Genomic DNA, 14,131 nt, shown 5'->3' with positions numbered 1-14,131 from the left:
TAAGATAATAGCCTTGACTTGCTCTTTAGCTTCCTTCCTGCCTGGTACTTCCGTGTCACTGGGAAGTGTTCCAGGTTGATGATTGAGCACTGTATTAGCTATTTGACCGATTTGGTTTTCCAAGGTCTTGATAGAAACCGCCTGACTCTTGCACAACAGCTTAAGTTCCTCAAAATCAGCACTAGTGGGTGCAGCTGCACTTCCCTATTGAGGATATGATTGCCTTTGAGCATACTGCTGTGGTTGCTGGAATCCAGGTGGATTGAACTGTTTACTCACACCTTACTGATATGGTGGCTGAATAACATTCTGATTATTACCCCAGCTGAAATTTGGATGATTTCTGTTGTTAGGATGATAAATAGCTGGCACAGGCTGCTGTTGTCACTGATAATTGTTCACATACTAAACAGATTCGTTGACAAGAGAACACTGATCTGTAGCATGAGAACCTGTACAAAGCTCACAGACCATCGTTATTTGATTGACTCCGTAGGTAGCTAGAGAATCGACCTTTATAGACAGCGCTTGGAGCTGCGCTGCAATAGCGGTGGCTGCATCGACTTCCAGAATACCTGCTACCTTCCCAGGCATCATCCTCTGATTTGGGTTTTGATGCTCATTTGCAGCCATAGTCTCGATAAGATTATAAGCCTCAGTATAGCTTTTGGCCCACAAGGCGCCTCCAGCTGCTGCATCGAGCATGGGCCGAGATTGAGCCCCCAAACCATTATAGAAACCAGTGATCACCATCCAATCGAGCATTCCATGATGTGGACACTTTCTCAACATTTCCTTGTAGCGTTCCCAAGCTTCGCACATAGATTCTGTAGGTTGCTGCGCGAACTGAGTAAGAGCACTCCTCATAGCAGCAGTTTTTGCCATTGGATAAAACTTCACCAGAAACTTTTGCGCAAGATCTTGCCAAGTAGTGATGGACCCAGCTGGTTCAGAATGTAACCAGTCCTTAGCTTTATCCCTCAGTGAGAATGGGAAAAGCCTCAGCTTGATAGCCTCATCGGTCACGCCATTATATTTGAAAGTACTGCAGATCTCGACAAAATTCCTTATGTGCATGTTGGGTTCTTCAGTCGCAGCTCCTCCAAAAGAAACAGAATTCTGCACCATCTGAATAGTGCCCGGCTTGATTTCAAAGGTGTTAGCTTGAATAGCCGGATGAAGAATGCTTGACTGAATGTCATCAATTTTAGGCCGAGAAAAGTCCATAAGAGCTGGATCGGCCGGAACAATACGATCACCCATGATTACTGGTTCTTTCTGCTCACTTCCTGAATCCGAATCTTCAAAATCTATCTTCTCCGGAATATCAAGAACTTCGTCTGTCTCCTCAGCTGTATCTAAAGTCCTCTTGCAAGTACGAGAACGAGTTTGCATAAACGCTCGCTAAAGTACCTGAAACACAACCGGAAACAATAAGTAACACGTCTTAATCACTGAGTCCTAACGACCAATGATGGTAAGTACATAAACTAAACAAATACGCCGAGTCCCCGGCAGCGGCGCCAAAAACTTGTTAGGGCGAAAACACGTGCTAATATTCACGCAAGTATACGCGTTCACAAGTAATATAGAATAGTTTCTAGTTCATTCCCACAGAGACTCAAACTAATTATGTTCACTTAAACTCACTCACCAATGTATGTTTACTTCTCAATGTTAAGACAATAACACTTCAAATAATATTAACTAATTATGAACTACAATTAACTACTAAATTTAACCACTTAATTAACACTTCGAATTAACAATATTAAAACACTCATGAGATCACAACTTCATTACTACTTCCTTCAATAGTTATTGTTATTACCCTTAGCATGCAATAGTGATGATATTAATCGAATAACACGAAACTGATAAAAGCCAACTTTCATTGTACTAATACCATTCTACCAAACATCCACAATTAAGATAGAAGTTGAATAGGCATCAATTATGTTGAGTCCCTATATGTCTACAGAAATTGACAACATAATGATTTAAGCACAAGTTATTCTTTTTGATTACACAGGGCGAATAAAACGGTTAGAGTTACCCACTAATCATGCAACATCATACATAAACCTATGCTAGCATGGCAAGTTCTAAATCTCGAGATCCACCGTCGCTTCACAAGAGATTAACACCCTATCTTATATGTTCGCGACGCACATAAGACGAATACGCACAACCAATACTAGATATCATACAATCATCACACACTAAGGTATTAAATAACTAACTAAAGAATTCCATAATAAATCCGTTACGACCCCATGATCACGATTAGCCCATGATAGCACTTTTCGTCATCATGGGTTCATATGAAAAAAAGATAAATAAACACAAGAGAATAATAACCAAACTAATTATATTAAACCAGAGTACGTCACAAGAGTAAATAGGTTCAAAGCAAAGAAAACTGGCATCCAACGTTACAATGAAATAAAGAATCACAAGAAAATATGCTTCCTCTTCGTTGCGGTGTGCTAAAACAGTCTTCTTCCTTATCTCCTTCGCTCCTCGATTAATACAACGATTCAACACACGTGAAACGTCTCTGAATCTACTTATATAGAAGTCCCATAAAACTCAGATTACACAGAAGTTGGAAGCCAAACAGAAGTAGAAGTCTAAAGTAAATATTTTAATTTTCCGTCCCTGCGCGGCCGCTCAGCTAGGGCGCTCAGCTTCCTGCGCGGCCGCTCAGTATAGCTGAGCGGGTGCTCAGACCCCTACTGGAAAATGTCTGATTTTTGCTCTGTTTCGTCGCTGTAATCTGCTCCTTTCTTCCCTCTCGCGATGCTAGACACATGCCAAGGCTTATTATTGATGATTACTCCCCCGAAATACAACTATTATCCTGAAACGCATAAACACTAGAAAAACGCACCAAATACACAAAATACTTGATTTCAAGACACCAATTTAAGCCATTTTAAGATGTTCTAAGTGGTATAAAATGCCACTTATCAACCATAGTCAAAATTACCAGAATAGAGAAGAGATTACCCAATTTACAGAGAAGTAGACGGAAGAGCATCAAAATTTGTTGTCTTATTCAAGAAACATATGTTGATGCAATCAAAGAAGAAATTCCATTCTCTCTTTAATTTTGTCCTTGTCAATTTTCCAATTGTTTTGATGTCACCTTTGTAGTTCAGAGTTCTGAGCATATCGAACAGCTACTAAGTGCATAATTATCAGGAGCACCATCACAAGCAGGCAACCTCAATGCTTGAACCAGAACATCAACATCAACCTCATACCTGCGTCCCTTATATTCAAAAGAGAAAGCATTATTTATTTCATTAACTAGAGGTGTATCCCATACCTGTATTACAGCCCTGTATGATACCTTAGTAGGATTTATGAGAGCATATCCAATTGGACATTGGAGTAAGAAATCCTGTATATAATGAAAAGATTGAGGAAACTACTGATGTATAAGCGGAGGCAAGTAGTTATTGGTTCCAAAAGTGTTGCCATAAATAATAGTGGTTTGGATGAAGAAGGGTGAAATCTTAGAAGATGACATGATGTTTGTAGGCATTGAGGAAAAGTATTCATTATATGTGAATAGTGAGGCTGTGTGTATGATGATATCTGTCACAGAGGTTCTTGTGCAAATATAAGTTTGCAAAGCTTAGTTGTATGTAACACACTCGGATAAGGAAGCTTAGTGAATTAGACTTCTGATAGAGGATAATTACTGAAGAATTGGAGTGGAAAGTGGAGTAATGTGCTGAATTAGCAACAAAGGACACACTGCTCTTTTAGTAAATTGTTGGGTGACTTTGTTCAACAATTTATCCACTTACAAACAATAATTAAGAAGACAATCACTTTTCAGCATTAAACATTCAGATGTCATTTTTTAATAATATTCTAAATTAAAACGTGCTGACCTATCATCAGTATTTGGTACCTCTTATATGTCAAGATTTGACATCGTTAGAATTTGTCGATTCAAATTCATCAGTATTTGTCAAAACAACTCAAGCTTATCAGAAAACCACAATTTTAATCTCAATAATTATCAAAAGATACATGTTAATTGTGTGATCTAGAGATTAACAGGCTACAAATAAGAATGAGCACATGCATACACAACTAAGGAACATAGATTAGGTCTTGTAAGCAAAACAAACAAAATTTCATTAATAATTCAAGAGGGTACATTTCATGAAATTTTTGATTACATGCATAGATGATTACAAGAAAATCCTAGTCTAAGAGAAGAACTTCAACAGCTTTAGTCGAAGAGACAACGCTGTTGCGGTTTGTTAGTTCCTTCTGCTCTGCACGAATAGTACAACAAGACGAATGATTTGTTCTTGCTGATGAATAGCTTCTCGTCTTTCTTCTTCCAAGCGATCGAGATGGAGGCTATAATCCATTTCGAAGAACAAGATATGTGCCATGACCTCCTGTGGAACCCAGTTCCACACTTCATTGGGAATGGCAGTGATGTGCCATTCCTGCTGCCAATCTTCGAAGCTAAACTGCACAATGAAGGTTTCGTAGTTCATGAACAGATTACATTGAACCATTTTTGACAGAGAGGAGAACAAGAAGGAGAGAGTTGAGAGTTGAGTGTTTGTGAATATATAAATGAACTTGATGAGAATGATGGTTTAAATAACCTAGAGAGTGAGGGAATATCAAAAGACTAGGGGTTTGATTAATTATTAAGTGCAGAGTTAACTTAATGATCTAACCAAAAAAATATCTTATTAAAGCGCATCTCCCTAGACTGATTTGCAATGATGACAATGATATATATTCATACATGCACTAGCAAATAAATTCACTTAATTTATCATGCATATTATAAAATACATCAAAATTCCCGTCTTAATATCTTGAACAACATTTAGGACATATCAGGATTTGATCAAAATAAATCTGGATTTGATCAAATATAAATTAAAAAGAATTTATATGTCCCAATTAACCATACCAAGTTCATTAACATGCTTTGTAAATGTTGCTTCAGGTAATGGCTTCGTGAAGATAACAACCAGCTGCTGATTAGTAAGAACAAAATGAAGCTCAATCGTTCCTTCCATGACATGCTCTCTTATAGAAATGATATCTGATATTGCTATGTTTAGTAAGAGAGTGTTGCACTGGGTTTCCTATCATAGCAATAGCACTTTGATTATCACAGTAAATAGGAATTTTAGAAAATGATAATCCATAGTCCATGAGATGGTTTCTCATCCATAACAACTGAGCATAGCAGCTCTCAGCTGCAATATATTCAGCTTCAGCAGTTGAAGTAGAAATTGATTTCTGCTTCTTACTGAACCATGAGACTAATCTGCCTCCCAAAAACTGACAGCTCCCAGATATACTCTTCCTGTCTATCTTGCAGCCAGCAAAGTCAGCGTCTGAATATCCACATAATTCAAAATCAGCTTCCCTTTCATATCAGAGACCAAGTGATACAGTACCCTTGAGGTATCTGAATATTTTCTTCACTGCAATAAGATGTGGCTCCCTTGGATTTTCCTGAAATATTACACACAAGCAGGTGGCAAACATAATGTATGGCCTACTAACCATTAGGTACAAAAGCGAACCAATCATACCTCTGTAGTTTATGACATCAACTGCTATACCTGCATGAGGATCAAGCTTTGTAGTAGTTGCCATAAGAGTAGTTGCAGATGCACTTTCTTGCATATAAAACCTTTTCAACAGATTCTTTGTGAATTTTGACTGATTAATGTAGATACCATTATCAGTTTGTTTAATTTTCAATCCCATGAAGTAACTCATCTCTCCTATCATACTCATTTGATATCTTGATTGCATCAACATTGTGAACTTATCACACAATTTTTGATTAGTTGATCCCAAAATGATATCATCCACATAAACTTGAACTAAAAGCAGATCTTTACCTTGATTCAGATAAAATAAAGTTTTATCTATTGTACTTCATTGAATCCACTTTCCAGCAGAAACTGAGCAAGGGTCTCATACCATGCCTTAGGTGCTTGCTTTAGTCCATAGAGTGCTTTGTCAAGTCTATAAACATAATCAGGATGTTTGGGATCCACAAAACCCGGTGGTTGTTCAACATAGACTTCCTCTTCAAGTTCTCCATTGAGAAATGCACTCTTGACATCCATCTGAAAGAATTTAAATTTCTTGTGTGCAGCATATTCGAAGAAAATTCTGATTGCTTCCAGCCTAGCAACAGGATCAAATGTTTCATCATAGTCAATGCCTTCCTGTTGGGAATATCCTTTAGCCACCAATCTTGCCTTGTTTCTGATAATAGTTCCATCAAAATCAGTCTTATTTCTGAAGACCCATTTCGTGCCTACAATTGACCTGTTTTTAGGTCTAGGCACCAGCTTCCAAACTTCATTTCTTTCGAACTCATTCAACTCTTCTTGCATAGCTATGACCAAATCTGCATCCTTGAGTGCATCTTCTACTTTCTTTGGCTCTTCTATTGAAAGTAGATTGTGATACAAACATTCATTTTGAGTTGCACTCCTTGTCTTTACACCTTCATCAGGATTTCCAACAATCAGATCAGGAGTATGATCTTTAGTCCATTTTCTGGCACTAAGAAGTGTCCTTCTGGAGCAGGATGTTCCCCCTGAATTGTATGCCTCATCAAATGCATTTGAGGCTCCCCCTGAATCAATGTTGTCATCTCCTGATGAAGTTTTGGGACTTGACTCATGTCCATCTGATATTGAATCAACATTTGATTCTGAATGTCCAGATTGAGAAGAACCCTGAGTTGATTCTTCAGTATTAGACTATCAGTTGAACCTTGCTGTTGCTCCCCTCAACATGTACAGGTTCATTAGTACAATGATCATCTTCAGAATCTGAAGGAGTATCAGGATTTGGATCATCAGTAATAGACAGTTCATTAGAGTTTGATCCAGATTCCAACAGTGCATTTTTATTTGCAAAGATTAGACTTTCATGAGAGTCTTCTTCAAAACCAGGAATCTTCTTATCATTAAAAGATACATTTATGGAGATAACTACAGTATTTGTTCTCAGATTGAAAACCCTGTATGCTCTTGATGGTGAGTAACCAACAAAGATTCCTTCATCAGCTTTTGATTCAAATTTTCCTAGCTGATCAGTATGAGTTCTTATAAAAAAGCACTTACATCCAAATACATGAAGATGTTGGAGACTGGGCTTCTTTTCTTTCAGCATCTGATAAGGAGTAACACCATGTCTGTTTATCAGTGTGATATTCTGAGTATAACAGGCTGTGTTGACTGCTTTAGCACAGAAGTAAGTGGGTAGTTTTGCTTCTTCCAGCAGTGTCCTGCCAGCTTCAATTAGGAATATGTTCTTTCTCTCAACAACACCATTTTGTTGGGGTGTGCCAAGAGCTGAGAATTATTGTTGTATGCCTTTGTACTTGCAAACTTCCTCCATTTTTGAGTTCTTGAAAACAAGGATTTTGTGGTTTATAAAATACTGATCTACCCCTAATATCAGACTCAAGAATATCAGTTTTCATTTTCTTACTCCTCTTGCAATCAATAGCAAGATGATTAGTACTACCACAGTTAAAACAAGTTTTTCTAGGAGCATTGAGAACAAACTTATAATTAGAATCCTTAGAAATACCTTGCTTACCATTCCTATTTCTTTTAGGACTTTTACCTTGAGGTTTGTGAGTAACCTCAGATAATTTCTTTTTTAATTGTCTTTTAGACAAAAGTCCTATATTCTTTTCTTTCTTAACAGTCTTAATGGTTTCCTTATTTTCCTTTCTTTGAGATTTATCACTTACTGACATTTCTTGGGATGCTGATATTGAACCCTTTTGAAAGATAGATTTGGGTTCATCAGCTTCTGAAGAGATTAACTTAACAGAAGTCTTAAGGGTAGTTTTTTTTCAGTGTCAACATCCTTAATTCCATCTACATAACCAAGACATTCTTTCCAGTTTTTCTTAGAGATCATCTCATGAACCTTTTTGCCTGAATCAGTCCAGGATTTAAGGGTTTTCCTCTCATTTTCTAATTCATTCTCTAATATACTATACTTAGCTTATAGTATCTTTATTGTCTGTTTAGCTTTCTCACATTCTTTCTGAATTTCAATCTGATTTACTAAGTCAGACTCCAACTGATCATTCCTAGACTTTAAGATTTCATTTTCAGTTAACAGCCCATTGTTCTCTAGTATCTTATTTTTAAAATTTCCATGAAGAGACTTAAGAATAGATTTCAGTTCAGATATATCTGCAGTATCAAAAGAGAAGAAAGAAGTTGATACCTTAGAATCAGAGGAAGCAGGAGCATCAAAACTAGCCATCAGTACATAACATGTTTCTTCATCTTCAGAATCAGTGGAATCCATCCAATCCTTGCTTGAGTTAATCAAGTTTTTGCTCTTCCCTTTGTCATGCTTTATCTTTTTGCACTCTGTAGCAAAGTGACCGGGTTCATCACAGTTGTAGCACTTGATTTTTGATTTGTCGACTTTTCCAGCTTTAGAGTCATTTCCTTCTCTTCTTCCAAACGACTTCCTTTCCCTTCCAGTGAACTTCTTCATGAAGCTTCTTTTCTTCTGAGATTTCCTGAATTGCATCTTCTTGAAGCCCTTAACCAGTAATGCAGCCATTTGCATGACATCAGAATCTGTTACATTCTCATCAGTATCATCATCAGGATTTGATGATGAATCATCAGTATTTGATTCTGGCAGATTGTTCTTTTTCCTTGCAGCTTCAACAAACCTTTCTTTTGAAGCTTTAGCATTCACTTTCAAAGGAACTGATTTTCCTTTGTTGCTTTTCCTCTCTTTCCTTTGTTGAACTTCCAGATCATGAGTTCTCAGCATGCCATAGACTTCATCTACAGTGATTATTTCCAAATCATACTGATGTCATATGATTCAAGTCTGAGTCTCCCATTCCTCATTCAAGGCTCTCAGGAACTTAGTGTTTGAATCCTCCCGATCATACACCTTTCCCACCAATTATAAATTATTGAGCAGGGTGAGAAATCTGTCATAGATGTCAGTGAGACTTTCATGAGGTTTGGCCTCAAAATGTTCATATTCTTGAATTAGAACATCCCTTCTGTTCTTCTTGATGGCCCTGGTTCCTTGACATTGAGTTTCAAGAGCATCCTAGATCTCCTTGGCAGTCTTGTAGGCTATAACCCTGTTTGACATCAAAGATGCAAGACTGTTATGCAAAATGTTTCTTACGTACCTTTGCATCTTTTAGCACAACAACTTTCTCTTCTGGTGTCCACTCACTCTTCTCCTTCAACTGATAGTGTTCAGCAACAGTAGGAGTTGCAGGCACCGGTTTTGTTGGCATGTAGGGTCCATCATTGATTATGTCGAGATAGTCTGGATCTGTAGCCTCCAGGTGCATGAGCATCTTCACCTTCCATGTAAGATATTCAACCTTTTTCAGAATGGGGATTTTAATACTTTCATACTTGTTCAGAGACATGTTTAGATCGTTTCTGATTATAAATCTATCAGTTCGCTCTGATACCAATTGTTGCCCAGTAGAAATACAATTGTTTAAGAGGGGTTGGATACAATTGTATAAATGTTTCGAAGAAGTATAAAAATATAACAGTTCTTTATATTTCTGATAAAACTGTTACAAACTCTCTCAAGAAATAGTGATGTTCTTAAGAGCTGCTAGGTCGTACAATACTCGAGTTACTCACTATGTGATGACTAAACTGTGTTTATATAATACACAGCTGCAACAAATTAGTCTAGGATATGCATTATCAAATACTAACAGAAAATGATACATATCTTTAACTGAGTATACAAAATCCTATCACTCAGAAAGCAACAGATATCCATCCCTTAAAATAAGGAACAAAATTAATCTTCACAGCAGACTGCCTTCAGATGCTGATGTTCCGTAGATACTGATGATGCATCAAATCCTGACGGCACATCAAATACTAATGACATCTAAAAAAGTCAGATCCTGAGCTCCTCCTGATCATTGAGAATCGGCACGTAAAAATAACGAGATTCTTTATAACTTGAGAATGGCCTGTACTTCAAAATATGATTTCTTATCAGCATAAAATCCTATTAAATCTCTTTCCTCTGACGACTGATGACCTGTAACGCAATTACACAAAAACACATAAAAAATACCACATACTTGAGTCCAAAACACATCAAGAATTAGAACAATTAACTATTGAAATCCATAGATAAATCCGCAAGAACCCCATGACAACGATTATTTCATAATCGAACTCATCGTCACCATGGGTTCCAATAAAGACATAATAATGAATATAAGAGTATTAGGGTTTAAGACAAATAAAAAATAAGCATCCAAAGTATCGACTATATTAAAGGATACAAAAGTCTTCTTCTCCATAGCCGTCTTGTGCTCTTTAGGTCTTCTAAATGTTTTCCTTTGGCTCCTTGTTGTTAAAAACGTCTTTTTATCACTATATATAAGCCCCTAGTGGACCTGGACTCTTAAAATCATTAAATTCCACTCAAAACAGGATTCCGGGGCAAAAAGGGCGGCGCGGGCGCGCTGGTTTACTGATTTTTGGGGCGCGGGCGCGCTGGTTCTGGCGCGGGCGTGCCTGCCTTCTGGTGATTTTCTGACAATTCTTCTTTTGGCCGTATCTTGAGTTCTGCTCGTCAGAATTAGGCGATTCCACTGCCCACGCGAAGATAACGAGATTATCTACAATTTGAAAATGGCCTATAATTCAAAATCTGATCTATTATTAGCATAAAATCCTTGTAAAGTACTTTCCTACTATGACTGATGCCCTGCAATGTAATTACACAAAAATATATCAAAAATACCACATAGTTGAGTCCAAAACACCAACTTAAGCCGATAATGAAAATTTCATGTAAGTATAAAATCCACTTATCAGAGATTGTTATAGAAACTTTTGATTTAAATGCATTACTACTAAAATCAACATGCAAGTACTAAACTTAAGATATCTGGAAGGAAAAATAGCATGCAAGGGTTTATACTTAACAAAACAAAATTCATAAAGAGCAAGACTTCAGAAATGAACATGCATGGTCCTTTTTCATAAAAACTTCTCAAAATCAGCACATTACATCCGGCTCTTAAGAAATCATTTCCAAATGTTTAAGAACAATGAGTATGACTTGGTAAAATAGAAGTGTGACACCTCCTAAGATCATATCTTGTTCATTCTATAAGCCACCATGGTTTCAACCTTAAGTTCATAAGAACTAAGGTCTCAACCTCGGCTTCTTCAACATGCAAGCATAAAAAACAGGGCAGATTTGGGTAAACTTGACTTTTGGTTGATTATCATCATGTCATAGGTTAGGCCTTCATTGGACCTTGGTCTAAATAGATGTAATGAAGTTTTAGGAAGCTTAACAAGTCATTAAAACCAATAATTGAACTAAATAAGTGAGTTTTAAGTTGGTAAAATCAAGGCAATTTGGAAATCAGGGAAGGCAGTTTTGTGTCAAATTCCACTTGAGGCCTAGAGAGGCCTGAGTGAGGCCTGAGTGAGGCCTTTGAGTCATTCCAACTTTGAGAGTCATTTTAGAGTCTTAATAACCTTTGAGAGTTGGTTTGGAGTGAATGCCTAAGGTGGAGATACCTTATTTCCACCAAAACACCCGAGAGTCAATATTAGAGTTGTCTTTAGAAGCTGTAGGGAGGTGCGTTGCATTTGTGAGTTATTTGAGGTGAGGCATAAGTGTGACTTACTAAATTTAGGTTGAGTTGAGTTCTGTTAAGGAGGATTAGGAGTATTGGTCCTATGTATGTGATTAAATGCCTAAGTGACTAAGGTCGTAAATAGAATCTAAATGTGTACTATTAACTAAGTAATAAATTGCCATGTCATTTCTTGCTATATGTTATGTGGTTTATATGGTGTATATATTTTTTGTAATTAGTAGAATTTAAATGTATATATATATAAGTATGTATATGTGTATTTGCATATTTATAGTATACGCGAAAGTGTAGTAGCAAGAGTTGTAATAAGGATACTATTTATCATAGGTTCAAGTAGGAGGCCAGGAAAGGAGCCCATATAAGATTCAATTCAAGTACTCAGTAAGCGTAGTCCAGGCAAGTGAACTCTCAACTTACCTCTATAATTATGTTGCTTGTGGTTAAAAACCTTGTGAATGCATGACTACAGTTTCAATAAGATTAATTAGTCCCTGACATCACCCAATGATTAAGTATTGAATCTAGTTAATCTCTTTCATACTTGAATTGATTTCTTTTCCTCATATATTACCTCATATCTGTAATAACCCCAATTTTTGGAATTTTTGAAACACTGATGAATAATAACTTTTGCTGATGATGTTGATTAAGGAAAATTATTAGACCACGCTATATAGGAGTACTGTTATGGAAATTCTAAGATCATATTAGTATTTCATAAAGTAAATGAGTGTATGTAAAGGTCGTTAGAATTCGAATCCGGACACTTTGATTTTTCCCGAAAATCCACCAGATACCGAAAGAATTGAGTATAAGGTAACATGATTAAAATGATTTAAATTCAAGGATTATAAGAGAGGATCATAAAAGTAATATAAAATATTGAGAAAGGTTTAAGGGAACGCAAGTAATAAGATCCCGTATATGATCCCTCAAACAACGAACGAGAACGAGAGTTAAGCGAACCGTAAAATAAATAAACGATCAAGGGACAAGCTCATGTAAGTAGGATGGAAAATAGCTTCTAAGAGAAGCTAAAACATGTGGTTAAGGGTTAAGACACCCTTACACCACAAGAAGTTAACATGTGCCATATTGATGATGCAAGCAATGATGTAATCAAAAAGCAAAAGCAAGACATTTTGCAAGGTTGATTTACAACCAAGTAAATTCATTTCACTTTCCAAAAAAATCAACCAAGCACCATTCATCTTCTCTCCCCCATTCCAAGCTTCAAAGCTCTCGGCCAAAACAAACCCAGAAACTTCAAACTGCCATATCTCCTTCAATACTCACTCAAATGTTGTGTTCTTCAGCAAGTTTCTATAGATGGCCTACAACTCTTGTTCACAAGTCTCGTCCAAATAAGCAAGGTAAGACCCTTATTTTTACAGTTCTTTCAATCGGACTTTTAGAAACTTCAAAGCCTAACTTTGTGTCTTGATTTCTTTGGAAAGATCAAGCTTGTAGGAGGCTCCCTAAGGCTTCCTAGCAACTTAACACCTTGCAAGGAAGGTATAAACTTCAAACCCTAGCCTTTACTTTGATTATTAGTGAGTTTGATGGTTGGTTTTCTAAATGAGAAGCATGATCTTTGATTATTAGTAGTTTGATTTGAATTTGGAGTGATTTGGTGAATGAATCTTGTTATAGTTAATAGAACTTGATTGTGGTTGGTTGAGATGAAGAATCTGGAGAATAAGGACTGGTATATTATTATTTAGTTGAGGTTTTGATGTGTTAATAATTATGGGTTGTTTGGTGAGGTTTTGGTGTAGTGAGAAACTTGGAGAACTCTTAAACATAGCCATCGTAATGCCCGTTTTCCTTAGACTGTTGTACATGAATCTCGGACCAGATAACTCACTGACCAACCTGTAACATTTCCATGATTAGCTAGAGCGTGTCGTAAGCTTCATTTTGATATGTGGTTCGCTTGATTCTGATGTACGGTTTAGGAGAAACGACCGTTTTAAGTAACGACATTTCGCGAACGAACCTTTACCCCTCGCTTTACTTTGAGACCTTGTTTAAGGCCCTTAAAAGACTAATTTGATTAAGAAACAATTATGTAAGGTGGGTTAGGCAGTTGGTAGAGTATTCGCGAAAGAGTCGACTTAAAATTCATAACGGTTAAATTACTAAATTTGGTGGAGCCGAGAGTACGCAAGCGAGTAACACAAATCGTTAAGCGTATAAGTGACCGTAAGCGACCGTTAGGGTATGAGTGAGTTTTGACTAGTTTCTTAAGCGACCGTGGTCTAATTCCGTCTTATGTTGTTATTCATAGGTTACCGTACCTACTTTAAGCTTAAGTCTACCCCGGAACACTCAGGCCAGTTTTCTACCCGTTATACTGTTGTTGTGATGTAAATATATTGATGCATTATCTTGAGATAAGTGCATGGTTGTTATTAGCAAATCTTACGA

General features: G+C 36.9%; 1 non-coding gene across 1 annotated transcript; it reads left to right on the top strand.

Moving 5' to 3' along the window:
* The first annotated feature begins 763 nt into the window (after positions 1-763).
* Positions 764-870, top strand: LOC141694273 (small nucleolar RNA R71). Its single transcript, XR_012563593.1, has one exon. It is a non-coding gene; the product is annotated as a small nucleolar RNA R71 (small nucleolar RNA).
* The last annotated feature ends 13,261 nt before the right edge of the window (positions 871-14,131 follow it).

Source organism: Apium graveolens, chromosome 10, assembly GCF_009905375.1.
Source record: "Apium graveolens cultivar Ventura chromosome 10, ASM990537v1, whole genome shotgun sequence".
Classification (NCBI taxonomy): domain Eukaryota; kingdom Viridiplantae; phylum Streptophyta; class Magnoliopsida; order Apiales; family Apiaceae; genus Apium; species Apium graveolens.
Note: the sequence above shows the minus strand (reverse complement) of the source record. Positions and strands in the feature narration are given on the sequence as shown.